This window comes from Pan troglodytes, chromosome 3, assembly GCF_028858775.2.
Source record: "Pan troglodytes isolate AG18354 chromosome 3, NHGRI_mPanTro3-v2.0_pri, whole genome shotgun sequence".
NCBI classification, from domain to species: domain Eukaryota; kingdom Metazoa; phylum Chordata; class Mammalia; order Primates; family Hominidae; genus Pan; species Pan troglodytes.
Genome location: NC_072401.2, coordinates 75,500,234 through 75,526,964, shown reverse-complemented (window position 1 = coordinate 75,526,964; position 26,731 = coordinate 75,500,234). Strand labels below are relative to the sequence as shown.

The following is a 26,731-nucleotide window of genomic DNA, read 5'->3' as shown; positions in this document are numbered from 1 at the left end:
ATTTTGTGTGTCCCCTAGCATCTGAGGTTTTACTACTAAGCTCCTAACAATGAGACCTACTTCCCTTTTCTGAAAACATAGGTGGACTAAGAAACCCTGTTCCCTCTGGAATTCAGACAAATCACATTATATATGTGTTGAGTGACACTTGAGGTAATGCCAAAGACAGAGGCTTAGAGAGTACCTTGCAGTGGTTTGTAATGATGGTGATCCAGGCAGAACCTGAGAGGTTCAGGGTCTGACATTCCCTCAGAGGTGATCAGGCTCAGGAGGCCTGACTCCCATCAAACTCAACTGAAACCCCAACCTAAACCCAAACCACCTTAGAAACCAGGAAGCTAATTTATAATTTTATAATATTTCCAAACAGACCTGGAGGCCAGAGTTGGCTGATTTACATATGACCTTCCTGTAGGGAAGAGTACAGGAGATGTCAGGTTACTATCAGATAATTGCCTTGCAGTGCAGGCATAAGGGACCGGATAACTTTAAAGAATTGACATTTAAGCCATAACAGTTGGACATGCTTCCATATATGCCTGATAAGCTTTCTTCTGGTCATGACACTGCTTCTCAATAGTACTGGATAAACACTAACCACCTCTTGCCATTTTCACCATCTCCTTCTTCTCATTCCAAGTTGAGCACTAGCCTTTTATGTATGCTGAAATTTTAGAACACAATTATTTAGAACAGTAATTTCCAAAAACATTTTGGGGAGTGCTAATCCCATATATATTTATTTATAAATTATATACATGCACTAAAATTTATTTGTATATTAATTTATATGTTCAATGAAAGTTTATTTCTATAAATATTTATTTTTTTCCAAAGTCAACTAAAGATGGATATTTCTATAAATAAATAAATAAGTAAATAAATAGTCTTGTTCCCCCCATTTAACGATCTCTGTTTTGGATTTTGTTGTTGTTGCTGTTCTTGCATTAAATCCATCTCAGCTCTACAGTTCTGTTTTAACCATCTGATCTTTTGGTTGGGTTTACTTTCATTTGTACCAGCCTTAGAAGCCCATCTTTTAAGGGAGGTTATTTAGAAGAGGGCAGAAGGGCTACCTCATCTGTTTTATATTGATTCCGTTAGTTTCAATTTTAGCTGAGGTGACATTTTTTGTTCATCTCCCGAGATTCCAGAGAGAAGCCCACTGCAGCCTTCTAAGCACTGACTGAAACCTTGCAGGGGAGTTATATTACGGACTTAGGCTTCTCTGAGAAGAGAAATGGTAGGAGATGAGTGTCTGGAGTGGGCGGGGAGAGTTACTTCTAGCCTAGCAGAAATGTGGGTTAATGGCACAAAAATAGTGAAATTGGGGGTAGTAAAAGAACATGAGAATTGGCAAGAATGATTGAGAGCCAATGCTCATTAGCAGTTAGCCTGTTGGAAGTAGGCACTGTGTTCTGCCTTTGAACTACACTCAGTAATGGACTGTGGAGATGCTCAGAGAAATTGAAGTGAAGCTGGATCTCCTAGAGCACAGAACATGATGGTTCCAGAAAATTATCTGGTCATAAATGAGAGACCAGTAAATTAGAATTTGGGTACTCTAGAGGGAAGAGTTTTCGCTTAAAAAAAGAATGAGTTGGGTTTCCGATGAAAAGGAACCTGCTTCCTGGGAGACCAATGTTGCTAAATGAGAGAATTCTATCCTTGGACGGTTTTTAAAGTTGCAAATTGGAATAACCTGGGAAGCCATAAAAATGCTGGTGCCTGAGTCTCAGTCCTAGACTTTCTGATTTCATCCATTTGAGATGAGGTTTGGCCATTGAGATTAAAACAACCACATACAGAAAACCTCCAGATGATTCTAATGTGCAGCCAAGGTTGGGAACCATTGCACTAGAGGATGGAAGAATGGAGTGGCCTAAGGAAATTAGAGGAGGAAGCTTGGGGAGGAAGTGGAGGGACCTGAACAGCCTAAGTAATCCTAGAAGGCTGAACCTCAGAGCCTTTGTGACTTCATCCGCCTCACTCCCATAGACACTGGAGAAGGGATTCACAAAGAAAAGGAAACAGGAAAAGCCTGGGATTTCTACTGCATGTCACGAAAGTGACCATGAAACTGAGTCGTGGAGCCTTCTGTTTAGGAGCTGACCTCCGTCTTGGTTGCAACAGCAGCTGTTACTCAATAATTCCCTCGCAAGCCCAGTGCTGGAAGCAGCAAAAGTCCTCCATAATTGGTGTCTCTTATTGGGTCCGTTGCCTTCTCTCCCTTCTCTGCACCAAGCCCCCCACCCCGACCCTAGCCTCTGTGTACAGGGAGCCCTCCAGCCCAACCATGGATTTCTCTTCAATTCTACCAGTTTCCAGGCATGAGAAGGAAGGGGAGGGAATGACTTCCTTTGGCCTAGAAATATCTGGGAGAATATGCTATACGGTCCTTGAGCAGACACAAAAGAGAATATTCTGGAGCTGCATTTTCCAAAGTGTGTTTCTTAGATGCTGGATCCTCAAGGTGTTCCTCCCTGTGTCCGCGCAAGCTTGGGAAATGCAGCAGGCTTCCGCGCCGTCGTGGAGATTCACACTGCCTGTGAGTAGAGTAGATGCTTTGAGATCTAGAGAAAGAAACCTGTTTGTTTTTCTTTAACCCTCACATCCCCAACTCATCTGGCCATGGAATTGTTTTTTTCTGCTTAGCACATTAACATCTTGCCTCTTTCTCATGACACTTTTGGGAAACTGCCTCAGAAGCTACAATCAGTGGCTTCATTCACAAAGGACAAAGAAGGCAGCTGCATCCTGCACACATGAAACGGGGCAAGAACTCCAGTTAGGCCCTGGCCTCTCTTGGTAATTGTGCCGTTTTTCCACCCCCTCTGTAGCCCCCCCCTTCCCGTTGCCATGGCAACGCCCCAGAGAGTAAGGACCAGGTCTTCTATTTCTTTCTTACATCCCTCCTCCTCACCCTGCTCTGTGTCTAGAAGAGAGCTGAACACGCAGTAGGTAATGTTTGGAAAATTTGATTGATTGAGGGTTTGGGGGGCTTCATTTGGGCCATCTGCAGGTGGGCTGGGTAGCAGAAGAAGGCCTCCCGTGGTTTGCTTCTATGTATCTGGGTAGAGGAGTTGGAAAAGACGGTGGGAGAGTGCAGGTCTGGGAGCTCACACAGCTTTGGCACTGCCTGTTTTTTTTTTCGTTTTGTTTTTGTTTAATGCTACAATAATAAATATTTCACAAATTAGGAATGGTGAAGGGCATGACAAAAAAAGAAAACGTTTTGATTTCTTGGTATGTCAGGGTTCAGGGGTAAATTTTTCTTTCCATAAAATGTCAGGTCATGTTGCTTGTTATAATTTTTTTTTTTTTTTTTTTGGTAACAAATAATTTCCTTTTAAGTTGGAGGAAAAAAGAGAATGTCTTACTTTTGCCTGTGTCTCTAAATGGTGACCATATTTTCAAAGCCCCAAACCAGGACACAGAGCCTGATACACAGCCTTACAGGACATTTGAAATGGGGGGCTGCCAGGACAGAGTATTTGGAGTGGAGGTATCTGGCCTTCTAGCTGCTGTGCCCAATGCCTTAGGAGTAACATCATTTCTAAATTACAGATGCAGTGAGGCCAATTTGGATATCCAGTGGGGAAACCTGGGGACCATATATGTTCTAAATTGATATCTGCCTATCTATCTATCTATCTATCTATCTATCTATCTATCTATCTATCTGTCTATCTACCATCTATCTATATTTCTCTATTTATTGCCAGAAAGTCAAGAGCAGCCTTCCCAGAGGACAAAACAACAACAAAACCTACAGAAATTCTCTCTAGGGTCTCAGTACATGCAAGACCTGGCTCTTTGCTGCCTGTGTGGCTGCCCAGTCCCAGCCTCAGCAATGTCTGAATGAAGGGTTTGTGGGCATCTGCATGATGAAAGACATGAGCTGGGGAGCCGCACAGTATGGGTTCTGTCTTCCGGCTGGCTGAGAAGGCTTCTCAGGCTCTGAAAGTACCAATTCTTCAGGCATGAGCGCTGGTGGAGGATTATCTTTTAAATCAGCTGGTTCTTATTTTCTTAAGTGTGAAAGAAGGAGGGTGGTCAGGAGTGTGTTTGCATATGTGTGTGTGTGACAGGCCAACATTTGTATAGTATCTGCCATGTGCTGAGAACTTTATGCAAATCTTGTATATAATTGCCATCTATCTATAGATATGTATAGATATATATATAGATGTATATAGATATTTGTGGATGTAGGTATATCTAGAGATAGATAGCAATTTATATATGTTTTATATATATTAGATATATAGCTATATATATTTCAGATATATATCTGAATGTATATCAATATATCTATACACATCAAGTTATTTTATTTTTACAACACTCTTTTAATGCTGATAAAGAGAAAAGAAAATGGGCTGGGCACAGTGGCTCATGTCTGTAACCGCAACACTTTGGGAGGCCCAGGAAGGAGGATTACCTAAAGCCAGGAGTTTGAGACCAGCCTGGGCAAAATGGTGAGACTCCCATCTCTACAACAATTTTTTTTTTTTAAAGAGAGAGAAAAAAGGAAATAGAGGCAGAAAGTGGGAAAAAAGAAGGCTTACTTTGGTCACACGGTGGGAGAGCAGCTGAGCCTTGTTTGGGAACTGGCTCAGGGCTGTCTGAACCAAAGAGTTCTCTCCATGTCACCATCTTCCCTGCCATTTCAACCTTTAGAATACTAAGGACTAAGGCAGGAATGAGACTGAAAATATGGGCCAAGGATAGTGCAGCAATCCCAATGCCTGCCTGAAATTTCCAATTGAAAATCCTACTCTCCAGGCACTGTGGCTCATGCCTGTTGTCTTGACAGTGTGGGAGACAGAGGCAGAAGGATCAGTTGGGGTCAGGAGTTCACTACCAGCCTGGGCAACATAGCAAGACCCTGTCTCTACAAAAAAGAAAAAAGAAAAAGCAAAAAACAAATCCTACCTTTCTTCCACACCACACTTCCTTCCTTCCTTCCTTTTTTCCTTCTTCCTTCCTTCCTTCCTTCCTTCCTCCCTCCCTCCCTCCCTCCTTCCCTCCCTTCCTTCCTTCCTTCATTCCTTCTTTCCTTCCTTCCTTCCTTCATTTTTCCTGGGTCTTCTTCATGGCATAATCCTGGACCTGGACTCTCCTCTCTCCACAGTCACTTCCTAGATTATTTTACCCATTTCCAAGGCTCTACATACCATCTCTACAGTCTGATAACTTGGAAATTTTTATTTCTTGCAAAGATTTCTGTCTTCCATACTTCAAATCTATGTGTAAAAGCATATATTCAACATTTGCCTTTGGATGACTCATAGTCATTTACCCAAATATGGCCCAGATGGAATTTATGACCCATTCCTCCGCCTGCTTCTTTGAGTTTTCTATCAGCAAATGAACTCCATGCCCCAAGTTTCTCACACCGGAAACCTTAGGGTGTTTCTTGATGGCGGCCTCCTTCTCATCCCCACATTCAATGAGTCCCCAGATACTGTTTGCTTTACCTCATAAATCTGTCCAGAACCTGTATTCTTTTTATTTTAATGAGATGATTTATTTATTGGGCAACTAATGTGAGCTAGGTACAGCTTTGGTAAAGGTATTTGAACTGCCTAAAAGCCCAGGCAGGTAGGGATGGTTTTCTCTATTTTCAGGTGAGAAAACAGAGGCTAAGAGAGGTCTGTTACTCTCCCAGCATCACATAGCTATTCATTCAAGCCTCTTGTTCTTTTCAGCACATTTCGATATCTACCCTTGAAGGCCCTGCATAAAGAACTCAGGTCCCAAGTTCTCAAGAAGGTCCTAGTAGTTCAGAAAGACATTTCTGGAAGCTTCTGGATTAGAAGTAGATGCCAGAGCTGTGCAGGAACTCTAAAAGCGGTTGGGGGGGACAGGAGATGGGTGAACAACGGAGCCTGGAGAATCATCTAGGCAATTCTGACAGTAGTTATTCTTGAAAGAAGAAAAGAATCGGGCTCTGAGGATATTGCAAATATGGAGAATTACTAACATTGGCCTGGGCAGCGATGGTTGTCACCTTGTAGAGCAAGACCTGGCGACTGACATGCTGGACAAGTTTCCTAGGGGGAAGAGTGGGGAAGGAAGTACTTACACCTTCCTTGGAATGCTTTCTGGTGTGCGAAGCCAGCTAATAGTCGATAAAAATTAGGGAGGCTGTGAGACTTGTTTCCATTTTAATTGGTCTTGACCCTTGGCAGTGATAGTCACCCAATCTGTCTCTTAAAATATTTTTTTCTTACGCTTTGCCAGTTTATAGCCTTTATAGATCAATCTTTATATTTCATGTAGGGGAGAGAGACAGAGAGAAAAAAGCAAGGTTATTGATGACCTAAACTGGATTAGCAGAACCTGTATTCTTTTTTTTTTTCTCTGAGACAGAGTCTCGCTCTGTCACCCAGGCTGGAGTGCAGTGGCACGATCTCAGCTCACTGCAAGCTCCGCCTCCCGGGTTCATGCCATTCTCCTGCTTCAGCCTCCCGAGTAGCTGGGACTATAGGTGCCCGCCAACTCGCCTGGCTAATTTTTTGTATTTTTAGCAGAGATGGGGTCTCACCGTGTTAGCCAGGAAGGTCTCGATCTCCTGACCTCGTGATCCACCCACCTCGGCCTCCCAAAGTGGTGGGATTACAGGCGTTAGCCACCGTGCCCGGCCAGAACCTGTATTCTTATGCCCACATTCATCAGCCTAGTCTAGGCCACTATTATTTCTCACTTTAGTTAGGAGGTATAATAACTTCCTAACTAGCCTCTTAACATTCATTTTTGCCCTCTTTCCAGTATATTCAGCATACAGTAGTCAAAGTAATCCTTTAAAATGTACATTTGATTATGTCAGGCCACTGTCTACAATCTTCTAGTAGCCTCTCATTAGATTTAGAATCAAGTTTAAAATTATTTCCATATTCTGCAGGGAGATGATATTCAAAATATTTACTCCCCTATACAGCAGAAGCACAAACCAATTAGAACTGATGTTAATTTCAGTGCTGGAGCAAGATTTGGAGATGGGTGCCTGTGGTGCTGGTGTCATCTCTTTAATCCCAGGGAGTCCAAGGGGCTTCTGAGAAGGGCCACAGCAGCAGGGAGTCGGGAAGTGTCATCCTGTTTGTTGTCAGCATTCAGTTTAGAAAACAAAAATCACCCTAGGTATTTCAAACACGGGTAATCAGGAAATTTGTTACACAGATGCCTGGATATGAATAACTTCAGGAAGCAGCTACCATTCCTAGGACTGAAGCAATTAAAAGGGAAGAGGTGGGGCCAGAAAGTAGCAACTCAGAGGAGGGACTCCTGCCTACTGGTCCTGGCACCTCAGGTGGGACATGGTGGGGCTGGTGACGGGTGTGGCAAAAGCGGCACAAGTCTGGAGGAGCTGCCCTGTGCTGTGGGAGTGACAGGAACTGATATTTTTGCAGTCTGTACATCCAGCCCATTGTATATTAGCTGACTGGTAGACCTGCCTCCAAGGATGCCTTGGCCTGCCTCCTCCAGCCCCTTCTGTCTCCTTTTACTGCACACCCTCCCTTGCTCATTGTGCTCCAGTCACACTGGCTTCTTTTCATGTCCTTGGACAGGTGAAGCTCTTCCTGCCTCCAGTCTGTCACTCTCATCGTGTACTCTGTCTTCTGGTTATCTATTGCTATATAAATGACCACCCCAAACTTAGTGTTGGAAAACAACTGTAATCATTTATTTTGTTCACGCAGCTGCAATTTGCAGGGATTGGAGGGAAGGCTCGTCTGCTCCATGCAGCATCACCTAGGGTGGATTGACTAAGGGTCACAGCATCCCCTCAAGGCAGTTCCCTCATGTGGCTAAAAATCTGCTGCTGTCAACTCAGCCACGGCTTAGGCCTGGGGTCTCAGTTCATTCCACAGGGGCCTCTCCATGTGGCTGGGTTCCGAGGGTGAGCTTCTAGGAGAGGAGGCTGATTGGAAGCTGCATCACCTTTTATGACCTACCTCCAAAGTTATACGACATCATTTCAAATATGCTTTCTTGGTTAAAGCAGTCACAAAGATCTGTCCAGGGACAGAAGGAAGGGACATGGACTCTGGCACTTGATGGAGGAGGGGCAGGTTCCAGAAGGGCATGTGGGGCAGACTATGGTTGTGACTAGTTTTGGAAAATACAATCTGCCACTCTTTTTTTAACTAGTCATTTCTAAGAGTCTAGTTTAAACTTCACCCATTTCTCTAGGTTAGGTACCCCAGACACAAATACAATCAAGGCATTCCTCTCCTCCTTTGTGGCTCTTATCATAATTTCACAATATACAGTAATTTATGTAACATTTTTATTTATTGTCTTTTGTTTCTTGTCTGTCTTTACTGTAGACTGGAAGCTTCTGAATCTAAAACCATGTCTTCCTTATTTGGCCCTAATCTGCAGTACTTGTTTCATCACCTGGCATGCAGCAAGTGCTAAATAAAATCTCACTGAATGAATACTGTAATAAAATGTTGAGCAAAATCTGCCCCCTCCCCTCCAAACAAATCATGAATTCAAGTCGTATTTGGTCATAACTTCATCACGAACTCATGCATTAAATGACCGCAAATAGAAAGGAATGGTAACACAAATTTCAGTTATGACTTTGTAAATAGCTAAAAATTTCTTGACTTAATTTCACTGTTGTTGATAGATGTTCAGTACAGAAAACCATATATTCATGTGGGCATTCCTCCCAAAAAAAGCTCTTTTCAAACCAGAGAGAAGTTTCATTTGAGAGGCTGTTGGCCCAAACAGCCTGATTATCACTCACAGGGCTGATATAGTAATCTTCAGCCAGTGGGAGTCTGGCAATATCACAGAAAGGACAATTTCTCTTCTTGACTTGTAAACTGTTCACCTTCAGGCTGAGTGTGGTGGCTCAGGTCTATAATTTCTGCACTTTGGAAGGCTGAGGTAGGAGAATCGTTAGAGTCTAGGAGTTCAAAACCAGCCTAGTGAGACAACATAATGCAACATAGTGAGACCCCATCTCTAAAAATTTTTTTAAAAAATTAGCCAAGCATGGTGGTGCATGCCTGTAGTCTCCGCTAATTGGGAGGTTGAGGTGGGAGGATTGCTTGAGCCTGAGGATTGCTCGAGGCTGCAGTGAGCCATAATTGCGTCACTAAGCTTCAGCCCAGGCAACAGAGGGAGACGTTGTCTCAAATAAAATAGAATAAAATAAAATAATTAAATTGTTCACTTTTGGTCAGAGACTTTGAACATCAAATCAAATAAAAATATTAGTAATTTATTCAAACTCAGAATCCTAAGATGTTAGAGAAGCCACTGCTGTCGTTTATGAGGTGGGGGCAGGGATGAGACGGAGGAACTGGTGGAATGGAGAAGGGGGTTCGGGTGGGGTTCTGGGTGGAATATTAATACTGGTTAAGGACAAGCTTCCTCCCAGGTGCTTTACATGTGTGATTTCATCTCAACCTTACCATAGTCCTGTGAGGTAGGTAGGGCCATCCCCATGTGAAAGATGAGAAGATCAAGGGTGCAAGTGGTTCAATACTGCGCCCACAGTGACACAGTTCACAAATGGATGTGTTAGGATTCCTTCTTCAGTTCTCAGTGGTTCCCCAGCCCACATAATTCCTACTGCACCAGAAATGCAGGTTCAATTTAAGAGATGTCAACAAGCTGTTTTTGGGGGCTCTCGGGTACACCAAGAACTGAGCAAACAGTGGCCTAATAGGGACCACATATACTTCCTCCATTTGCTGATATGGGTTTGATATGGGCCCAGTTCTTCCAAATCCTAAAATTATAAGAAAATAGGGATATCAGTGGCAGAATAAATTGGTATATTTCAGAATGTCAATTTTCCAAAATGTAGTAAGAGACTGAAAAATCTTTTTATCCTAGAATTCCACAATTCTTCAAGGAAAATATATAATCAAGATCATGCACGAAGCCAGGTGCAGTGGCTCATTCATGTAATCCCAGCACTTTGGGAGGCCTAGGTGGGGGGATTGCTTGAGGCCAGGCGTTTGAGACCAGCCTGGGAAACGTACTAAACCCCATCTCTACAAAAAATAAAAATTAGCCTGGTGCGGTGGCATGTGTCCATAGTCCCAGCTACTCGGAAGGATAAAGTGAATGTATTGCTTGAGCCCAGTTCAAGGTTGTTGAATTCCAGATAAGGATGGCCATTGTAGTTATACCTACAAAATAAAAAAGAAAAAAGGAAGGCAGGAAATCCAGTAAGGGATTTAAAAAACTGTGGTATTTTTATATAATGGAATGTTGTGCAGCCTTTACAAATCACTCTTTGGAAAAAATAAATAATATAATAACAAGGAAATGCTGAAGATATATTTTTAAAATGCAAAGAACAAGCATATACTCTTATTCAAGCTTGGCTACTTTATCCTTCCCTTGCTACCCCACAGTAGAGCTAAGATACAGCTCTAGCATTTGACTGGACCATATTATAGGTTTAGGGAAAATGAAAAATACAAACAGAGAGAGTAATAAGAACTAGACAGGCTGGCCTGTGAATCGCAGGTTATTCATATTCAGCTGTGACTCCATAAGGAGATGCCTCTTTCTCTGACCCTGGTGATGGGCAAGGGGCATGGTTAAGCCTCTGATAGGAGAGTATCTTTGGGAGTGAGAAATAACCAAGTTTCCTCAGCTGCCCAAAAGGCCCATATTCCAAGTTTCAGCCTCCTGTCCACCCACCTACCTCTTCCTGAATTATCAATACAGGGAACACCCAGCTTGTCTGGAGAGGACCACAGGACTGTAGATTGGAGGTGTCAAGAGATGAAACAGCATCAGAATGGGCACATGAAATACAAAAACTACCTTTAGTATATACCAATATAAAAATCTTATTTCCCCCAGGTAACTGGAAGGAAGCATCAAATCAAACAAATCAAGACTATAATCTGAAAGCCTAGAGCTTTGAATTGTGTTGATTTCTAAAAGAATGGCTTGTTAGCTCAAAGTAGCAAATAATTAATGGAAATTCTGTGTCCTCCCTTAAGAGTCTAGACCAGCACTAGTCCAATAGAAATACAATAAAAGCACCTATATAATATAAATTTTTTTAGTAGGCACATTTAAAAAGTAAAAAGAAACAGGTGAAACAAATTTTGTATTATATGTAATTAATAACATGTTATTTAACCCAACATATCAAAAATATCCCTTTATCATATAACATAATGAATTATTAATGAGATATTTTATATTCCTTTTTTGGCATCAAGTCTTGGAAATCTGGAGTGCATCTTACATTTATAACGTATCTTAATTTGGACTGGCCACATTTCAAGTGCTTGGTAACCTTGTGGGGCTGTGGCTACATGTTGAATACCAGGTCTGGACTCTAAAATAAACCTAAATAGAAATTGAAACTAGAGGATCATGGCGGATGGGAGGCAGGACTAGATTGCACCTCTGGAGAGAGCAGCGTGTGGAGGCTTGCATTGTGAATTTTAGCTCCAGATTGACTGCAAGAACAAACCAGCAATCCCGAGAGGACCCACAGACCCTCTGAAAGAGGTGGACTACTCCTGCAGGACCGGGGAGACACTCCAAATACTGTGAGTGCCCCAACTGCAGAAGTGGGAAAGGTAGACCCTCTTCTCCCGAAAGCACACCCCCATTGGAGAAGCTGAAAGTTTCTTTGCGGGAGAAGTTTCCGACTTTACCTGGAACTGAGTCAAGTTAGACAGCTGAGCAAAATACAGGGGTAGAGGAAGCAGCAGAAAGGCCCTGGGAGCTCACTGGGTCCCCAAGCAGCCAATTCCTGACTGGCACCACGGGGATCCATAGGGAGGGTGGCCAGAGGGGCAGGTGGTAAAACTCCACAGGGAGAAAGAATTCTCTAGCTGAACTTTGTAACAATTGGAATGGGCGGGAAGCCTCCTGGCCAGAACTCGGGGGAGGGTGCAAATCTGGAGTACAGACTTCACAGGCAGGGGAAGAACTTAAGCCCTTTTTTTCCCCCACAGCTTGGAGACAGATAGCCTCAGGCAAGTTTTCAAGCCCTTCTCGCCCTCTACCTGGAAACATACTCAGGGATACTGGTTGGGGGTCACGGTGGAAGTAATACTGGCCGTTCAGTTTGCGTGGGAGCTGGGTGAGGCCTGTGACTGCTGGCTTTACCCTGCTTCCCTGACAACCTGCAAGACTCAGCAGAGGCAGCCATAATCCTCCTAGGTACACAACTCCAGTGACCTGAGAATCTCACCTCCATCCCTGACAGCAGGTGCAACAAGATCCACCCAAGGAGAGTCTGAGCTCAGACACACCTAGCCCTGCCCCAACCTGATGGTGCTTCCCTATACACCCTAGTAGTGTAAGACAAAGGGCATGTAATCTTGGGAATCTAGGGCCCAGCTCACTGCCGGTTCCTCTCCACACTACTGCAGTTAATGCTTTCTGGAAAGCACCACCTCCTGGCAGGAGGCCAACCAGCACAAAAATAGAGCATTAAACCACCAAAGCTAAGGACCCTCTCAGAGTTCATTGCACCCTCCACCACCTCCACTGGAACAGGTGCTGGTATCCATGACTGAGAGACCCATAGATGGTTCACATCACTGGATTCTGTGCAGACAACCCTTGGTACCAGTCCAGAGCCAGGTAGACTCGCTGGGTGGCTAGATTCAGAAGAGAGACAACAGTCACTGGAGTTCGGCTCACAGGAAGCCGCATCCATAGGAAAAGGGGAGAGTACTACATCAAAGGAACACCCCGTGGGACAAAAGAATCTGAACAACAGCCTTCAGCCTTAGACCTTCCCTCTGACAGAGCCTACCCAAATGAGAACGAATCAGAAAACCAACCCTGGTAATATGACAAAACAAGGCTCTACAACACCCCCAAATAATCACACTAGTTCACCAGCAATGGATCCAAACCAAGAAGAAATCTCTGATTTACCTGAAAAAGAATTCAGGAGGTTAGTTATTAGGGTGATCAGGGAGGGATCAGAGAAAGACAAAGCATGATGCAAGGAAATCCAAGAATAATAGAAGAAGTGACGGGAGATATATTCAAGGAAATAGATAGCTTAAAGAAAAAACAATCACAAATTCAGGAAACTTTGGACATACTTTTAGAAATGCGAAATGCTGTGGAAAGTCTCAGCAATAGAATTGAACAAGTAGAAGAAAGAAATTCAGAGCTCAAAGACAAAGTCTTTGAATTAACCCAGTCCAACAAAGACAAAGAAAAAATAATAAGAAAATATGAACAAAGGCTCCAAGAAGTCTGGGATTATGTTAAACAACCAAACCTAAGAATAATCAATGTTCCTGAAAAAGAAGAGAATTCTAAAAGCCTACAAAATATATTTGGGGGACTAACTGAGGAAAACTTCCCTGGCCTTGTGAGAGACCTAGACAACCAATAAAAGAAGCACAAAGAACACCTGGGAAATTGACTGCAAAAAGATCTTCACCTAGGTACATTGTCATAAGGTTATCCAAAGTTAAGATGAAGGAAAGAATCTTAAGAGCTGTGAGACAGAAGCACCAGGTAACCTATAAAGGTACATCTATCAAATTAACAGCAGAGTTCTCAGCAGAAACCCTACAAGCTAGAAGGGATTCGGGGCCTATCTTCAGCCTCCTCAAACAAAACAATTATCAGCCAAGAATCTTGTATCCAGTGAAACTAAGCATCACATATGAAGGAAAGATACAGGTCTTTTCAGACAAACAAATGATGAGAGAATTTGCCATTACCACCACTACAAGAACTGCAAAAAGGAGCCCTAAATCTTGAAACAAATCCTGGAAACACATGAAAACAGAACCTCTTTAAAGCATAAATCACACAGGACCTATAAAACAAAAATACAAGTTGTAAAGCAAAAGCCAAAAACAAAAAAACAAAAGTACACACATAACAAACTTTAAAGCAACAATGGCAAAAAGAGACAAAGAGGGACATTATATAATGATAAGACGCCTTGTCCAATAGGAAAATGTCACAATCCTAAACATATATGCACCTAACACTGGAGATCCCAAATTTATAAAACAATTATTACAGACCTAAGAAATGAGATATAGAGCAATATAATAGCGGGGGACTTCAATACTCCGCTGACAGCACTAGACAGGTCATCAAGACAGAAAGTTAACAAAGAAACATTGGATTGTTTCTTGGAGCAAATGGACCTAACAAATATATACAGAACATTTTATCCAACAACCACAGAGTACACATTCAACAGTGCATGGAACTTTCTCCAAGATAGACCATATGTTAGGCCATAAAATGAGCCTCGATAAATTTAAGAGAATTGAAAATATATCAAGCACTCTCTCGGACCACAGTGAAATAAAACTGGAAATCAATTCCAAAAGAAACCTTCAAAACCATGCAAATACATGGAAATTAAATAACCTGCTGCTGAATGAGCATTGGGTCAAAAACAAAATCAAGGTAGAAATTAAAAAATTCTTTGAACTGAATGATAATAATGACATAACCTATCAAAACCTCTGGGATACAGCAAAGGCAGTGCTAAGAGGAAAGTTCAAAGCACTAAATGCCTACATCAAAAAGTCTGAAAGAGCACAGACTGACAATCTAAGGTCACACTTCAAGGAATTAGAGAAACAAAAACAAACCAAACCCAAACCCAGCAGAAGAAAGGAAATAACCAAGGTCAGAGCAGAACTAAATGAAATTGAAACAAACAAAAACACACAAATAATAAATGAGACAAAAACTGTTTCTTTGAAAAGATAAATTAAATAGATAGACCATTAGCAAGATTAACCAAGAAAAGAAGAGAGAAAATCCGAATAACCTCACTAAGAAATTAAACAGGAGATATTACAAGTGACACTACTGAAATATAAAAGATAATTCAAGGCTACAATGAACACCTTTACACATATAAACAAGAAAACCTAGAAGAGATAGATAGATTCTTGTAAAAATACAACCCTCCTAGCCTAAATCAGGAAGCACTGGATATCCTGAGCAGACCAATAACAAGCAGCAAGATTGGAATGGTAATTAAGAAATTATAAACCAAAAAAATGTCCGGGACCAGATGGATTCACAGCAGAATACTAACAGACATTCAGAGAAGAATTGGTACCAATCCTTTTGACACTATTCCACAAGATAGAGAAAGAAGGAACCCTTCCTAATTCATTCTGTGAAGCCAACATCACCCTAATACCAAAACCTAGAAAAGGACATGTCCAAGAAAGAAAGCTACAGACTGAAATCCTTGATGAACATAGATGCTAAAATCCTTAACAAAATACTAGCTACCTCAATCCAACAACATATCAAAAAGATAATCCACTATGATCAAGTGGGTTTCATACCAGGGATGCAGGATAGTTTAACATATGCAAGTCAATAAATGTGATACATCACATAAACAGAATTAAAAACAAAAATCACATGATCCTCTCAATAGATGCAGAAAAAACATTTGACAAAATCCAGTATTGCTTTATGATTAAAACTCTCAGCAAAATTGGCATACAACAGACATGACTTAATGTAATAAAAGCCATCTATGACAAACCCACATCCAACATAATACTGAATGAGGAAAAGTTGAAAGCATTCCCTTTGAGAACTGGAACAAGACAAGAATGCCCACTCTCACCACTCCTCTTCACCATAGTACTGGAAGTTCTAGCCAGAGCAATCAGACAAGAGAAAGAAATAAAGGTCATCCAAATCGATAAAGAGGAAGTCAAATTGTCACTGTTTGCTGATGATATGATCGTCTATCTTGAAACCCTAATGACTCCTCCAGAAAGCTCTTAGAACTGATAAAAGAATTCAGCAAATTTTCCAGATACAAGATTAATGTATGCAAATCAGTAGCTCTTCTATACATCAACAGCTACCAAGTGGAGAATCAAATCAAGAACTCAACTCCTTTTACAATAGCTGAAAAAAATGAAATACTTAGGAATACACCTAACCAAGGAGGTGAAAGACCTCTATAAGGAAAACTACAAAACAATGTGAAAGAAATCATAGAAGACAGAAACAAATGGAAACACATCCCATGCTCATGATGAGCTGAATCAATATTGTGAAAATGACCATAGTGCCAAAAGCAGTCTACAAATTCAATGCAATCCTCATCAGGATACCTCCAATCATTCTTCACAGAATTAGAAAAAAACAATTCTAAAGCTCATATGGAACCGAAAAAGAGCCTGCATAGCCAAAGCAAGACTAAACAAAAAGAACAAATCTGGAGCATCACACTACCTGATTTCAAACTTTACTATAAAGCCATAGTCACCAAAACAGTGTGCTACTGGTACAAAAATAGGCACATAGACCAATGGAACAGTATAGAGAACCCAAAAATAAACCCAAATACTTACAGCCAACTGATCTTTGACAAAGCAAACAAAAACATAAAGTGGGGAAATGACACCCTTTTCAACAAATGGTGCTGGGATAATTGGCTAGCCACATGTAAGAGAATAAAACTGGATCCTCATCTCTCACCTTACATAAAAATCAACTCAAGATGGATTAAGGACTTAAACTGAAGACCTGAAACTATAAAAATTCTAGAAGATAACATTGGAAAATTCCTTCTAGACATTAGCTTGGGCAAGGATTTCATGACTAAGAACCCAAAAGCAAATGCAATAAAGCAAAGATAAATAGCTGGGACCTAATTAAACTAAAGAGCTTTTGCATGACAAAAGGAACAGTCAGCAGAGTAAACATACAACCCACAGAGTGGGAGAAAATCTTCACAATCTATACATCTAGTAAAGGACTAATATTCAGAAGGTACAATAAACTCAAACAAATTCGCAAGATAAAAACAAAAAATCCCATCAAAAAGTGGGCTAATAACATGCATAGACAATTCTCAAAACAAAATATACAAATGACCAACAAACATATGAAAAAATACTCAACATCACTAATGATCAGGGAAATGCAAATCAAAACCACAAGGCAATACCACCTTACTCCTGAAAGAATGGCCATAATAAAAAATAAAAAAATAGTCGATGTTGCCATGGATATGGTGAACATGGAACACTTCTACACTGCTGGTGGGCATGTAAACTACTATAACCACTATGGAAAATGGGGTGGAGGTTCCTTAAAGAACTAAAAGTAGAACTACCATTTGATCTAGCAATCCCACTAATGGGTATCTACCCAGAGGAAAAGAAGTCTTCATACGAAAAAGATACTTGCATACACATGTGTATAGTAGCAGAATTCACAATTGCAAAAATGTGGAACCAAACCAAATGCCCATCAATCAACGAGTGGATAAACTGTGGTATATATACACAATGGAATACTATGCAGCCATAAAAATGAATGAATTAACAGCATTTGCAGTGACCTGGGTAAGATTGGAGACTATTATTCTAAGTGAAGTAACTCAGGAATGGAAAACCAAATATCGTATGTTCTCACTGATATGTGGGATCTAAGCTATGAGGATGCAAAGGCATAAGAATGATACAATGAACTTTGGTGACTTGGGGGGAACAGTGGGAGGGGAGCGACGGATAAAAGAATATAAATATGATGCAGTGTATACTGCTCGGGTGATGGTTGCACCAAAATTTCAAAAATCACCACTAAAGAACTTACTCATGTAACCAAATATGACCTGCACCCCAATAACTTATGGAAAAATAAAAAAAATTATAAAATAAAATTAACATAAATTTAAAAAAACCTAACTAATATTTATAGAGGTGAAAAAAGGAGCCTATTTAAATATTTGACAATGCTGGATTGGTTAAATAAACAATAATCTATACAATGGAACCTTATGTAGTCATTAAAAATACTGTTTTTTTGTTCGTTTGAGAGTGTCTCACTCTGTTTGTTGCCCAGGCTAGAGTGCAGTGGCACAATCTTGGATCACTGCAACCTCCACCTCCCAGGTTCAAGCGATGCTTCCGAGTAGTTGGGATTACAGGCGTGTGCCACCATGCCTGGCTAATTTTTGTATTCTTTGTAGAGACAGGGTTTTACCATGTTGTCCAGGCTGGTCTCCAACTCCTGACCTCAAGTGATCTGCCTGCCTCAGGCGGCTCCCAAATTGCTGGCATTACAGGTGTGAGCCACCACACCTGGCCAAAAATATATATATATACTATTTTTTAAAAAGCAGGTAACCAAATGGCCTTTTTGGTACTATTTTTCTAAATCATGTGTTGTATGTGTGCATGTACATAGACCCCCATGTCTCTCTCATTCTCTAGTCCCTTCCCTGCTTCTTTTTTCTTCTTAGCTGAAATCATTCAATTATATAACATATAATATGATACATTTGCCTAGTCATTTGTTCAATTTCTGTCTCCCCCGAGAAAACAAAAGCCTATTGTTCATAAAACATATTTCTAGGTCCTGAGTATCAAACACCGAACGAAAATCTAAAATATGCCCCTGTCTGCCTGAGGCTTAATTTTTAGTGGGGGAAGACTGTAAACAAACAACCGAATGAGCAAATCTGCCGTATCATATATAACCTCCCTCCATATTTTATCATCTCATATGTGCTTTAATGAAAAGAGCAACACAGCAAAACAGAAAAGGCCAAGGATGAAGCACAATGGGGGAGAATGGGGAGCCCCTCTTTTAAGTAGGTGCTGAGGGAGGATTTCATGGCTGCTGTTTAAATAGAGACTTGAACGAAGTGAAGGGGCAAGCCAAGCAGGTATCTGGGGGAAGAGATTTCCAGGCAGAGGGAACGGTAAGTCCAAGGATGTTTACAGAAATGGGAAAGACTGTGAGAAAATGGAGTACTAGCGGGCTGGAATCAAGATTTCAGTGTGGCCATTTTAAAGTTGAGATGGCTTCATCAAAAGGACTATATTTAAAAGTATCAACTGGTGTCCAACAGGCTGGTTAATCAGAAGGGATTTTCAATGAATCAGAGCTGATACCACTTATAAACAAACAGTAAGGCCATATTGGAGCCTACCAGGGATGCCTATTAGATGTCCAAGTGGAGATATGTAATTCTGGAGTTCAGGGGAGAAATTTATATCAGGGCTGGAGACACAATATGGGGATTATCAACATATAGGTGGTAATTTTAGGTCCTGGGACTGAAGAGATCACCAAGAAAGTTGGTATAGAGATAAGCAAGTGAAAAGGTTGAGCACTGGGCCAATCTTAGGGTTGGGGAGAGGAAGAACTTGCAAAAGTGAGAAGTGGCCATGGAGATAGGAGTAAAACCAAGAAAGTTGGTGTGCTGGGAACCAAAAGAAGAACGTGTTTCAAAGAAAGTGGGATAGATGTCAAGTGTTCCTGCAGGATTAAGAAGAGCACTGAGGGCTGACCATTGGATTTGGACATGGTGAGGTCACTGGCCTGGACAAAAGCAGTTTTAGTGGAGTGGCAGGAATGCAAGCCTGCGTGGAGTGTGTTCAAGGCACAACAGGAGCCAGGGAGTCTAGACAACTTTGAAGATTGTGTGCTAAAAAGGAGAGCAGAGAAACAGGGCTGCCGGGAAAGAAGGATGTGGGGGCCACAAAGATTTGTTCATTGTTTGTTTCTTTGTTCTGGATGGGAGAGATTACACTATGTTTGCTTACTGATAGAAATCATTTGGCATGGGGGAACCACTGATTAGGAGCTAATTGCATAATGAATCTCTGAGTAGGTAAAAGAAAATAAAATCAAGCGCAGAATAAACAGTAGGAACATGGTCAGTTCATCCCTTGTACCAGGAGGGAAGGCAGGGTATATAGACACAGATGTGGGGTTGGTACACTGGTTGGGGAGAATGTGGAAGTTCTCTTTTTACTGATTCAGTTTGCTCGGTGAAATACAAAGCTAGACCATTATAGCTGGAAGGAGCTATGTCAAGGTGTTAAAAGTGGCTCTCTCTAGTAAGTGGAATTACAGGCATTTTTTTTGCTTTAATATTTTAAATTTCTCTCTAATATGTTACATCTTTTCTTAATGACAGGCAGCATCTTTAAGTGCCCTCCTTTTCTGCTGCTTATAAGGATGAACCTAACCTGCCACTTACCAGTTGTATGTCTTTGAACTAGTTACTTACATTTTTTTTTAACTTTTCAAAATTTAAAATTTTTATTTTTTAAATTGGCAAATAGTTGTACATACTCATGGAGTACATAGTGATGCTCCAATACATATAATGTATAGTGATCAGATCAGGGTTCTTAAAATATTTGTAATCTCAAAGTTACTTATTTTGGGGGGGTCTTGGTTTCTTATTTGTAAATGGAGATGATAATGTCTGTGCTATTTAGTCCACTGGTCTGGAAGAATCTTAAATGAGAAAATGTATATAAAAATAACTTGAAAGGAACCAGTATGGCATGGATAGAAAATGTTCCTATTGTGGTTATTTCTGGTCTCTGTAGGGAAGTAGGAGGCAGGGGAGGGATCTAAGAATAGGCTGGAATCATCAACTCATTCCTTACAAACTATTCAATAGTGGTAAGAGCAAAAACTACTTTTCTGATTCAGATAGTGCTGCATCCTTTTATCAAACTTTTGACTAATATTAAAAGCTTTGTGTTCAGCCCCGGAAAACAAAACACAAAATATGTTTCCTTTGCTTTTATGTTGAGTTAACTTTATTATTTGACACTCTAAGTTAAAATGTTTCCTAGTGAGCCAGGTTTTTCTTTTTAGCTTTAGATACATTAATTTTGAACATTTACCCACATTTTTGCATTTGAATTCAAAACCAGCCAGAGAATATATAGCCATGATTATTCTTTTGTTATTTTTTCAAATTACTGTGATTGCATTGTTAGATATGCTTCAGCACATGGGCCCTGCTGGCCTGTCATCATTAGACAGATTCATAGAAATCTACTAAATAAAAAATCACAAGATAAAGATAAAACCATTTATTTAAGGCACTTTGTACGAATTAAGTAATGATAGTGGAGTCACATAGCTCTTCCTCAAGTATAATTCTGAACTGCTTTTGTGTTTCTTGGCATTTGAATATTTCATTGTCAGCCTAAAGATTATAAAATAAAAAGACAATACCGAGCTTTCACTGTTCTACAATGTGTATACTATTGAAGATAAATGCTTGTTAATCTTTGCTTTCAATTTATTTACAGCCCCCCACCCTTTTATGGTAAGAAAGTATAACCCCAGCATTAAAGAACATTTTGAAAAATGAAAAAAACACGACCACTGCATCATCTGAATATAATTATTTTCCCTTTTGTGTGTTCCTGGTTTACCTTTGTCTTTTTATGTACATAGCTTTACATGGTTTCAATCTCAGTATGCGTACGGTTTTGAATATAAATTTAGGGTTTCATTTAAAAGAGAATTTTTTCAGGCTACAGCATAATTTCATGTTTCTACCTTTTGTCAAAACTTGACTATGTCAAACAAAGCCTGAGATCAGGAGACCTTGTTAAGACATCTGAAACAACTTCAATGATCTCACTGCTCTGTGCTCCTTCAGGACTGCAGAAATAATTGATCACCTTGGGTACCTCACAGGGCTGCTATGATTTCATTCTGAAGGGGCCCCAGACTTGGAGTAATCTTCCATAGAATCATCAGGAATCAAAGGACTCTTCTTCCAGAGCGGGAAATGCCTCTTAGGGGGTGGGTCAGGGACAAGATCTGATGAGTGTCTCCCGTGTCTTCTCAGATGGTCCTTAATTAAAATTTTGAGTACTTTTTGGTTTTCATCTTGGTGAAAATCCTATGATCTACACTGTCTCAGGATAATTACAACAATGAAGCATATTTCATAATTGTTGCTTATTTCCTGTACCGTTATGTTTCCAGTTTGTGGTAGGTTGATCGCAAACGTGGCCCCAATTTTCCCCCCTTCTTGTATCCATACCCTTTGCAGCATGACTTTACGACTATTCCCCATCTGGAATCTGGGGTGGCCAATGGAATGCATTAGAAGTGATGGAGGATTAGTTCTGAGTTTAGAATTTAGGAGATTGTGCCCACATCCTCTCTCCCTGGTGGAACACTATCTAACTGCCATGTCCACTAGACTGCGTTAGCCTGCTGGAGAATCATGTGGATTAGGAACGAATCAACCGAACTGAGGCCCAGACCCCAAACCTGCTGACCACACATGCCCGGGGGAGCCCAGTCAAATTTAGCTAAGCCCAGTACAGGTAAGCAGAACTGTCTAGCTGAGAAATCATACCTAATTGCTATTTAAGCAAGTAGGTGTTTTTTGTTGTTGTTGTTGTTGTTTTTTAAGACAGAGTCTCACTCTGTCACCCATGCTGGAGTGCAATAGTACAGTCTCAGCTCACTGAAACCTCTGCCTCCCAGGCTCAAACCATCCTCTTGCCTCAGCCTCCCAAGTAGCTGGGACTACAGGTGTGCACCACCATGCCCCGCTAATTTTTGTGTTTTTTGTAGAGGCAAGGTTTTGCCATGTTGCCCAGGCTGGTCTCGAACTCCTGGGCTCAAGTGATCCGCCTACCTCAGCCTCTCAAAGTGCTGCTATTACAGGTGTGAGCCACTGCACCCAGCCTACGTTGTTTTTAAAAATTATTTATTCATTTTCCATTTTTTGTTAATGAAACACATTTAATGCCTATGCCCTTTGACCCAGCAATGCCATATCTAGAATTTACAAATATGTATACATTTACATATGTGACATGACAAAGTACAATGACTTTGGTGCACTGTTTATGATAGTAAAATACTAGAAACAGTCTAAAGTGGTTAAATAAGTTATGTGCATTTATTTATTTTATTTGTACAAATTTATGGGGTACAATTGTAATTTTGGTTACACGGATATATTGCGTAGTGGTAAAGTCAGGGCTTTTAGGGTATCTATCAAACAATGTATATTATACCCATTAATTTCTCATCACCCATCCCCTGCCACCCTCCCACCCTTCTGAGTCTCCATTGTCTATCATTCCACACTCTAAGTTCATGTGTACACATTATTTAGCTCCACTTACAAATGAGAACATACAGTATTTGTCTTTCTGTGTCTGAGTTGTTTCTCTGAAGATCATGGCCTCCAGTTTCATCCATGTTGCTGCAAAAAAAAAAAAACCCATGATCTCATTTTTTTATGGCTGAATAGTGTTCCACTCTGTAGACACACTACATTTTCTTTATCCAATCATCCACCGATGGACACTTAGGTTGATTCCATGACTTTGCTGTTGTAGATAGTGTTGCTATAAACATGTGTATTCAGGTGTCTTTTTTTAATATAATAATTTTTTGGGGTAGATTTTAAGTAGTGGAATTGCTGGATTTTATGGTAGTTATTTTTAGTTCTTTGAGAAACCTCCATACTGTTTTCCATAGAGGCTGTACTAATTTACATTCTCACCAACAGTGTAAAGTGTTCTCTTTTCTCTGCATCCTTGTCAACAGTTGTTTTTTGTTAAGTGACTACGTAGTTGGGTGATTTACTGTACAGCAGTATTTTGGAAATACATATTAATAAAAGGTTCTATCACATTTTGGACAATTATTTTTTTCCTCTTAGGTTCCTATTGTTGTGAAATTGAGGTGGGGGGCCATAGAGAGAGAGAATATGCCTTCCTCCCATTACCACTACTTATATTCCATGAGAGGCCTAAGATTTTTTGAGGCTGTAGATTGAACGAGGAGGACTTCTAACTGCCCCTGCCCCTGAATTCTTGAGCTCAGACAGCCGACCTTAGAGCTTTCTTGCTGCTTTCTTAAATAAGGTCAGTGTGAAGTAGGACTACCTTTATTTTATTTTTTTCTCCTTTTAATCCAATCTATGAAACCTATAATGTCTTTTCAACAGATTTTCAAGTGAGCAGGAAACCGGGAAAGATAAATGAAAAGTTGAGTGGTATTGTTAAAGGACAAATGGTCTCTACGGCTGTAAGGTAACATATAATTAACCTCAGATTCAGGCCAGGACTCAGATAATAGAAGTGCTCAATTCAAAAGAAACTCACAAACCACCTGAAATGTAAGCAATTCCTCTTTACATAGGAAATATGCTGTTGCTTTTATTGTTATTTATTTTCATTCTAATTTTAAATTATTTATGATATTATACTCACCTTTATCTCAGATGTAGCATTTCTTAGTACAGCCTGTATATAACTACATAATTCATCATATAAAATTATGTTGTTGTATGGGCTTAGGTATCTCATAGACCAAGAAATTCCCCAGAAATAGCAATAATTCTTCAACGACCAGGCCCAGCATGAGCTAGTCTTGGTCTTGTATGTGACACTAAGTTCCTGATTTCTTATTAACGTGCTCTGATGAGGAAGTTGATTGAGTTATTTCAGGAAAAGAAAGAGGTGAACTAAATCTGCCCTTCTCTTACATTTAAACATTCATTTTCTACATTTTATTGTAAATAAACACATATACATATACACACACAACTAGTTTTAGAAATTATCAAAATACAGAAAGTAGAAGGAAGAAAACTAGCCTCTCATAATCCTATCACCTCGAAACAACCACTATGAACAGCTTGGAATATTTATTTCCGGTGTTTAAAATTTTTTCCTGTACCTAATTGGAACTGCAAATACATAAACAGAAGACACTCATATAAAACCTAAGTGAGAGGTTGGGCATGGTGGCTCTCACCTGTAATCCCAGAACTTTGGGAGGCTGAGGAGGGCAGATCACCTGAGGTCAGAAGTTCAAGACCAGCCTGGGAAACATGGTGAAACCCCGTCTCTACTAAAGAATACAAAAATTAGCTAGCGTGGTGGTGTGCGCCTGTAATCCCAGCTACTTGGGAGGCTGAGGCAGTAGAATCGCTTGAACCTAGGAGGTGGGAGTTGCAGTGAGCCATGATCACAGCATTGCATTCCAGCCTGAGCGACAAGAGCAAAACTTCATCTCCAAAAACAAAACAAAACAAAAACAAAAGCCTAAGCGAGGATAAGAGCAAAGTCAGAAATTCTTCTGTATTTGGAAGACAAGTGCATAGCTCTCCACCCATTTCCCCCTGTAAAGGGTGAGCACAATGACAGTCACAGGGAGAGTGGTGGTGATAGTGAAGTGAAGTCGTGGACAGACAGGCTTAGCTCAGGACCTGGTAGAGTGCAAAATTCACCACTAATCACAACAAACAGAGCAAACATCAGTCTAGTGCTTACTACATGCCAGACACTGTTCTAATGACTTCCTGTATTTTAACTCATTTAATCCTCCCAACAATTCTGCTAGAAGCGGGTACTAGAATTCCCATTTTACACCTGACAAAATGAGGCACAGAGCCATTAAGTAACTTGCTCAAGATTGGAGCCTGGATTAAAATCCACAGTCTGTTTATGGTGTTGTTTCTCTTAAACACCATGTGCTCATTTTATTATTTTCTTTATCGTAATTGTTCATCTCACTCCCTCATGGACTCCAATAGGCACTCTGGCCATTTTGAAGGAGCCCATTTGGCACAGCTGTGGAGACTTCGTCTCACCATTGCAATCATTTATCGACTTAAAAGCATATTCCTTTGAAACTGAAATCTTAGTATCATCCATCACAATTCATTTGTATTATTGCCCATCCATACCTTTTCGTCTTTCCACTTTTCTTTCAGAACACAATAAATTATATTCAAATGGCAGTCAAGGAGGAAACTTTTCTTCCTCATCAACAAAGCTGATCGATGGGGGCTGAAGCCCCAGGGAAGAAGCATCTGTTGTAACTCAAGGATCCCGGCTTGAGCTGAGGATGGAATTAACAGGCACAGAGTGGTTGGCAGCCCAACGTTTGTGCAAGTCTGGCACATGCACACATCATTAGCAACTATGCTGGAGAAGAATGATCAAGGAGGTGAGGAGGAGAATGGATCTGATTAAAGGGATGTTCAAGAAAGGAAATTCCAAGCACTTGGGTAAAAGCTTCATAGCTAAAATGAATGAACTCATGAGCAAAGCAAACAGCCAGGTACATTTGGGAGATGCTGACAGACAATCTGGATAATTTTGCCTCTGAAACTTTCAAAACACAGTCATTTCATGCAGTGAATTCCCCAGAGTGGCTGCCTCTTTCACTTAGCTCCTTCGGCTGTGTCTCCTTCACTAAAATGAAGCCCCCATGAAGGCAAAAATTTTGCTGTCTTGTTCACGGCTCCAATCTTGGCTCCTGGTTGAGAATATTAAATATTCATGGAATAAGTTAATGTATACTTGTGTTGACTCAAGCTAGGCAGATAAGCGCTGAGATATTCAACAGCATTCAAAAGCAATGTGCATGCTGGAAGAATGGCATGGTTCAAGTAAAACTGATTGTTCACGATAGTGTATAGAATCAGTGGTGAAATACTGGCAGAATATCTCTTTGTGTGCCCACCACTACTGTAAGCAATGGAAGAGATACAACAGAAACACGATCACGATCAGCAGCAAACATTTGCCGAGGGCTTGCTGTTGGCCCAGCATGTTCTAAGCTCATTACTCGCGTTAGCATGTTTAATTCTCTCAGCACCACCTATGGGGTAGGTAGGTACAAGTGTAATCACCCCCATTTGACATCCAAGGCAGCTGGTGCCAGGGCGATTTAGCAACTTGCCCGGAGTCCTATAGTTAGTACACGGTAGAGCTGGGATTCCATCTGCTCTGCTGTTTCCTGCCAGTCTCTGTAGTCCTGACCCTCCGGGAATTTACCCTTAATTTAAGGACACAAAAGGGACACATATGAAGCAGAGAACAATTAAGTCTTAAACTCTGTGGCCCTGAAAACAAAAAAGAGAGGAGTAAGTGTAGGCATGTTTTCAGAGAGACTTTCTGGAAGGAGGTAGTACTTGCGCTGTCTT

General features: G+C 40.7%; 1 long non-coding RNA gene across 1 annotated transcript; it reads left to right on the top strand.

Moving 5' to 3' along the window:
• Nucleotides 1-2,872: 2,872 nt before the first annotated feature.
• LOC104006110 (uncharacterized) lies at nucleotides 2,873-26,093 on the top strand. Its single transcript, XR_001716982.2, has 3 exons — nucleotides 2,873-2,961; nucleotides 23,741-23,911; nucleotides 25,514-26,093. It is a non-coding gene; the product is annotated as an uncharacterized LOC104006110 (long non-coding RNA).
• Nucleotides 26,094-26,731: the final 638 nt, after the last annotated feature.